Source organism: Cebus imitator, unplaced genomic scaffold (genome assembly GCF_001604975.1).
Source record: "Cebus imitator isolate Cc_AM_T3 unplaced genomic scaffold, Cebus_imitator-1.0 Scaffold78, whole genome shotgun sequence".
NCBI lineage: Eukaryota > Metazoa > Chordata > Mammalia > Primates > Cebidae > Cebus > Cebus imitator.
Window position 1 is genome coordinate 1,967,526 of NW_016107393.1, and position 7,528 is coordinate 1,975,053.

Genomic DNA, 7,528 nt, shown 5'->3' on the forward strand with positions numbered 1-7,528 from the left:
TAGTAGAGACGGGGTTTCACCATGTTGACCAGGATGGTCTCGATCTCTTGACCTCGTGATCCACCCGCCTTGGCCTCCCAAAGTGCTGGGATTACAGGCGTGAGCCACCGCGCCCGGCCATTTCCTTAGTTTTTAATGTACCTGTCACAAAGACTATCCAAGGCTTCAGTGCTGAAAAACATCAGATAAACTACCAATTCCCTTTATTTTAAAAAGTTTTCGAAATCATTTTGTCATCCTTTAGGGACATTTCTTCCACAGTCCTTCATCTGCCATTTGTACTGTTGCCCTTCAGGCCTGTTCCATGGCTCAGCAGTTATTCTGAAACTCCCTTTGTTTTTTCAGTCTCACATTAGATCTTCTGTTGTGGATCTTGTGACTTTTTTTTTTTTTTTTGCAAAGCTCATCAACTAGTAACTTCCTAAGAAAAGGTGGATGGAAAGTAAAGATTTTAAGGCTTTGTAGGTCTCAAAACGTCTCTCCTCTTGATTGGTAGTTTGGAGTCTGGAAAATAACATTCCCTCAGAATTTTAAAGGCAACACTTCATTGTCTTAACGGCATTTAGTTTTTCTGTGAGAATTGTGATACCGTTCATTTACCTGGGATTTGTTTTTATACTCCGTAAGCTTTCAGGAACTTCTCATTACTTCTGATGTTTCATAATGATATGTGGGTCTTTATTCATTCATCTTGTTAGGTACTTGACTTGGTGGAATCTTTCAGTTTAGAGATTTGTTTTCGTCAGTACTGGGTTTTTTTGGTGTGTGTATTATCTTTCTGACAATTTCCTCTCTTCCATTTTCTTTGCTCTATCTAGAATTTCTTTTATTTGAATGTTGGACCTCCCAGAGTTGGACCTCCTCTAAGTAAAAAAGCTTTTTCTCTCTAGTTGTTTCTTAAGTTATATTATCTTTGTTCTTTTTGTTATCCTCCAGCTCTTTGTTGAATTTTCTTTATATATATTTTAATTTCTAAGAAATCTGTTTTCTGTTATTTCATAAAAACCTATTTTTACTTTATAGATTAAATGTTTCTCCATATCTTCCTGAAGATAAAATTAAGATTTTTTTCTTATGTCTTTCCTGTTTCTTGCATGGTTTTCCCCCTCTCTCACCATGTTTCTGTTTTCTATTTATTTGTTTTGGGCTCTTTCATTCTGAAGCCTTTCTTAGATGGAGATTATCTACTTATATTAGTCATGTGTTAAAAAGCTAATGTCATAGGTCTTTATGTGTGGGCATGGTTTATAAGTTGTTTTAAGTGCCATCAGGTAGAGAGTTGGCCCTTTCTGTTGGGGTCCCCTAAATTTCAGTGGAGGTCTTGTCTTTGGGGCCATTCAGTTTCTCTAGAAAACTAGGTCCTGGTAGTAGGGTAAGAAAAGAGAGCTCATTACTCCAAGGTTTATATGATGGCTTTTACTTAATCCTTCTATCTTCAGCCAGTCTCATGCCCACCTGTTCTACTCCCCAAGTCCTCCTCGGGCTGCCGACCCTCAGGTTAAGTTTTTCCTGTCAGTGGAGGTTGGGGATGGGGAGTTGGCTGGCTGTGGAGAGTGGGGGAGAGGACCTGGGGTCCAGTTCCTGTTTATACAGACTTCTAGTCCTAATTTCAGCCCTATACCTCACTCCCATCTTCTGCAATACCTAGTGCTTCCAAGTGCTGAACTTACTACAGATTTGGTGGGGTGCGTTGTTCGGCTTCTCCCTTTTGGGTACTTAGGCTTTAACTTCTCCACTCTGCTAGGTTAGGTATCACACTTCTTCCTGGTTTTTAATCTGTGTAAACTTTGTTGAAATCTCATGGCTTCATAGTCTGTTCTCTTTGTAGATTAATACCATTTATATTCCTTTAATGTCTTTTTAGTAGTTTGGAGGTAGAGGAAATAAATTCATGTGGTTGGTTTGTCATGTTTCACTGGAAGTCTAGATTTAAATTCTAATAGTATGTAGAAAATAAAATTTCTTTATTATTAATTTATAAGTCATTATAGTGATTTTTAATTCATATGGTTTTGCTGTATTACCTACCTCATAGGGTTGTGAGGATTAGAGGAATCATTTCATAAAAAGCAGGTACATAGTGTGTGTTGAATAAGTGTTAGCTATTGTTTACTATCATTATTATTTTTACTACTATCGCTTTTTTTTTTCTGAGACAGGGTCTCACTCTTTCACCCAGGCTGGAGTATAGTGGCGTGACCTCAGCTCACTGCAGCCTCGATCTCCCAGGCTCAAATGATCCTCTTACCTCAGCCTCCTGAATAACTGGGACTACAGACATGCACCACCACTCCTGGCTAAGTTTTGTATTTTTGTAACATCAGGATTTTGCCATGCTGCCAAGGCTGGTTTCAAATTTCTGGGCTCAAGGGATCTGCCTGCCTTGGCTTTTCAAAGTACTGGGATTACAGGCACATTTTTATGATACAGCTGGTACCAAAGAAGGAAGTAGCTTTATGACCTTTACTTAAGTATTTTTTTTTTTTTTGGTCACACAATATATACATGTCCATGTAATTAAAGATCTTCATTTGACAAATTCATATGGTAAATGAGCATAAAATGAGTATCTTTTAAATATTACCACCAGGATTAAACTCTGTACTTGAATTCAATAGAACTTTTCTATATTATGCCCTATTCTGGTGGTGTCTGTGGTTGCGAGGGGTTGCTGGGTTATCCAAGTGATTCAGCATGCCTTCAGAATTGGCATCCACAGGTGATTGCCCATAGCCTCTTGCCATGGTGCCTCATCTTGGGGAGGCTTTAGAATACAACCCTCGTTTAGCTTATTCATTTTTATTCTTGCTTTGCAGTGGTTGGCTAGAGAAAAGTGTGTCGTAAAATTACACACACCTACTGTGGTTTCGCGTCATGACCATGGATAGCAAACTGCCTGTTTTTTCTTTTTATTTTTTTAACTAATTGTGGCTAATTTTAAGACTGATTTTGCAGCTAGGATTAGCAGAGAATCGCTACCTACTTGATTAATGATGTCTGCATGGCTTCCTAAGAGGGTGTGGGGAATGGTGGTAGGGGTAACTATCATCGAGAATATAGGGCAGTGGTTATGCTCTGACTTTGTATAACTTTGCTAGATTGTACATGTTTTTAGCTACTCACAATAAGCAAAGTTGAACAACTTATAATTGATTCCGTTTTCTGTTTTCATTATCCAACTAGGGTGAACTTTAAGTTCATACATTAAAAATGGGGACAAATTGGGCAAAAATAAATGGGGACAAACAGCCTGTCATGTCTTTATTCAGGCTAAGTGCATATGTACATATAAGTAACGTACATCCTTCACTTATTAGTAGTGCCTTCATGAATTTAAAGACGCTTGCAACCTTGACATGGTGCTCAGGAAAAAAAAAGTGCCAATACTCTTTTTTTTTTTTTTTTTTTTTTAGAAGCAAACGTTGTACATATTTTTGGTATACAATCTGATGTTTTTTTTTTTTTTTTTTTAAAGGTACTAGTTTAGGTAAGTGAAATTCAGTAGCATATGAGTGCTTTACCTATCACCTTTTGTGTTTTGATCGCCTTTAGTCATCACTGGAGAGAAGAGTTTGAGTTCATTTGTGGTTTTGCTTTAGTGGCAAACCTCCTTAGAGAGATGAGTTGCCCTTCTTTCTCCTTGCCATGTTTGGTTACTGTAGGCCACGACCTTTGAGGGGGAAAAGGCACAGATTGCAGTTTTTCTTTCTTGCTATTTTGAATCAGGCCATGTTCACACAGTTGTCCTTAAAGATGACTGTAGTCAGGAAGCCTAGCAAAATGTGATGATAACTTATCAGTTTTTGGTCTTATAACATTCTTTCTCTTTTTTTGGTACTATATGGCTTCCTCTACCATAATGTTGCCATTTGCCACTTTTGGGGATTTGACTCCTGCAGATTTTTGTTTTTTTTTTTACTTTTGGGATTATGGGAATGTGACAGCAGTGGATATAGTCTTAGATGATGTTTTTAATAGTTCAAGTCCATTAGTGTCTTGCTCTAGAGAATATGACTTACTTTTGAGTTTTCTTGCCCTCTGGTTTTCAGAATTCTGTGTAATTTTTCAATCTTTCCTTTCTACTTGCTCTGAAGAGCTTTTATGGAAATCATGGTTGAATGTTAGTAAATTTCTAAGAGCTTTCCAATATTATCTACAATTAGCCAAAAAAAGTCATATGAACTTTTCTCATTCTTTCTACTTTTCTTTTATTCACTTTATCTTTTCTCCAGTTTTTGACAGATGATTATAGAGTTCCCCAAAATGGCTGCCTTCCTATTTCTATATTATATAATAACATAAAAGAAAATAATCACTTGGGAATGGCGGTGAGTTCAGGGGGGGCTGTTAACCATTTAATTTAGAGTTGTTTATACATTTATTTACCTCTTAAAAAATTTTTTTAATATTCATTAACCACTCACTAAGTGCTATGTTGCTAGTATTTATCTTTGCTTTCTAATTATTTTTTTGCTTTCTATTTCTTGAGTGAACTTAAAACTGCTTTATTATTTAATAGCTTATATACATTGACTGTCTTAATTATAATTGGCTTTCCAAAATTTTCACTTTTTAAATTTAACTAGTTGAGTGGTATTTATCATTCACATTTGCACACCAACTGTTGTTTTAACCTAAACATAAGGGAGCATTAGAAAGTAGAATGATTGCTGTTAAAATAGCCTTTTCTTTGTGTGTTTAAATATTATTAGAGACATAAGCACATGAATTTTTTTTGCCTTTTAAGTGTCTTTATTTTGGGCTAGTTATGTGTATGTGTGTGTGTGTGTGTATATATATATATATATATAAAATATGTGTATATATACACACATATACATGAAATATATACACACAGAAAAATTCTTGCAACAGTAGTTATGGATATTTAAGTGAAAAATTTGTAACTTTAGAAGTTAAAAAATTGGAAGTAATAGAATTGATTTAAACAGCTAGTCTCTAAATTAACTTAGAAATCTAATAGCAAATATGGATTTTGATTGATATAACTAAACACTTTAATTTTCAAACAGTTTCAGAATTGGATTTCTATGCCCAGGGGAAAATAAACTTTATTTAAAAATATATGTATGCTTACTTTGTGAGTATTTTTTTCTTTTCCAAATTCCAAAAGGTGTGTACTCTATATTTTTGTTATAAAAATTCTGCTTGTCGAAAATATTGTAGTAATTTTATAAATTCAATAAAACTGAGTGATGTGAACAGTATGGGGGAAAATGTTTAATAAATTTGCCATGCCACTGAGAGAAATTTAAATACAGTATGTTTTGAAAGTTTGAGGAAACATAACACTTTGCTTTTTAAAAAGATGACTGGTTTGCCGCACATTTAAATGTGAAAGCTCGTTGGCTATTTTAAGATTAGTGTTGTGATGTGAGAAAAGATAGTAGTGGTGATAATTAACCTTTAAAATGAAAGCCTACAGTGCATCACCTTACTTGTTTAGATCAGGATTTCTCTACCTTGGCTGCATGTTAGAAACTCCCAGAGTGTAGTCAGTGGCAGAGTGATTTACACCTAGAATCTCAGCACTTTGGGAGGCAGAGATGGGTAGATTGCTTGAGCTCAGGAGTTCAAAACCAGCCTGGGCAACCTAGTGAAACCTCATCTCTCCAAAAGAAAAGGTGGACATAGTGGTGCATGCTTGTAGTCCCCAGTTACTCGGGAGGTTGAGGTGCAGGGATTGCTTGAGTACATGAGGTTGAGGCTGCAGTGAACTGTAATTGCACCACTGCACTCCAGTCTGGGCAACAGTGAGACCCTGTCTCAAAAAAAAAAAGAAACAAAAGAACCCCTGCCCTCCCAGGGTGGATTTAAACTTTCTAAGTTGATGGGTAGGTTGATGCAGACTAATTATAGTAACACCTCTCAGGGGAAGAGTGGGACCCAATCAGCAGTTTTTGTTTGTTTGTTTGTTTTTTTAGACGGAGTTTTGCTCCTGTTGCCCAGGCTGGAGTGCAGTGGCACAATCTTGGCTCACTGCAAACTTTGCCTCCCAGGTTCCAGTGATTCTCCTGCCTCAGCCTCCTGAGTAGCTGAGATTACAGGCATGCACTACCACAGCTGGCTAATTTTGTATTTTTAGTAGAGATGGGGTTTCTCCATGTTGGTCATGCTGGTCTTGAACTCCCGACTTCAGGTGATTCACCTGCCTTGGCCTCCCAAAGTGCTGGGATTACAGGTGTGAGCCACCATGCCCACCCCATTTTTAAAAAGCTTTTCAGCAATTCCAGTGGGTACCCAACATTGTGAACCATTGAGCTGGGTGGAAACTCTCAATTCTGATTGTTGTATTTTAGAAGAGGTAGAGGTGTGTGTATGTGTTTGTATGTGTATATAGATAGATATAGATCTATCTCTTTTATATACCTGTCTCACTAAAGTTTGTGTCCATCATCTAGCAGTCAGAAAGGCCAAATAGGTCCTTATTAGAATGGTCTGAGGATCAGCATTGGCTTCACCTGGGAGCTTGTTAGAAATGCAGAATCTCAGGCTCCCCACCCCAGATCTGCTGAGCTAAATTCTGCATTTTCACAAGTTTTTTCGGTGATTCCTACACACTTTAAAGTTTGAGGAGCACTACTGGAGGTGATATTAGGGTAAATGTAGACCTCCATATACCCTGCCTTTTGCTTCTCTCTGGTTTTCTGACTTAAGTTGTGACATTTTTATGCAGGGTTGGAAAATGAAGCTAGTACTACATGCTCACATCAGCAGATTAATAGCTGCAGTGAGTTCCTGATCTGGAGCAGATGTGAAGGAGACAACTGCCATCACCACAAAATTCCACTCTTCCCTGAGATGGGGAAAGAGAAAACGGCTCAAAGAATGGTCACTGGGCTGAAGGCAGTGCTCTTTCAGTGTCTTCTCTCAACTGCTTTATGTATTAAGAATAAGAAGCACAGTACTTGTAAGGATACTTCTTTATAGATACCTTTGAGAATTCTCTGAAAGAGAAAGCTATTTCCCTTTAAATAAGAAATTTACTCATCCCAGTGTCAGACTGCAAAGAATAAAGCCAAATCCTCCAAGTTCCCTGGAATAATTTCTATACAATACCCAGCACTCAGAAACCTTATAGTGGCTATAATCAGTCCCGTGTCTTAAATATTCCAAGAACACTCAGCCTGCTTCCCTCTGTCTCAACCCCCACCAAGAATTAGGCAGATTGTTTTGCTACGATACTTTCTTCCTGCAGTGATGAAACGATTCTTTTCTGTAAATACTGTAGGGCCTAGTAGCATAGTTTCTGGGAAGATTTCCCATCGCTGTCCCTTCACCTGACACACTGGTCAGGTAAGCACCCTATTTCCTGACTATTGTAGATGCCAGTTATGGGTTCAGCATCTCTGGCCTGAGCATTCTGAGAAGAATTCCCTACACTAGAAATGAGGGGCCTTTTTTCTTTCTTTTTTTTACAGGAAGTGACCTGTTGCTGTTGACCCTGCCCTGGAACTACAATGATGCTCAAAGTGGAACAGAGCCCTCTTCTCCCTAAGCAAGCACT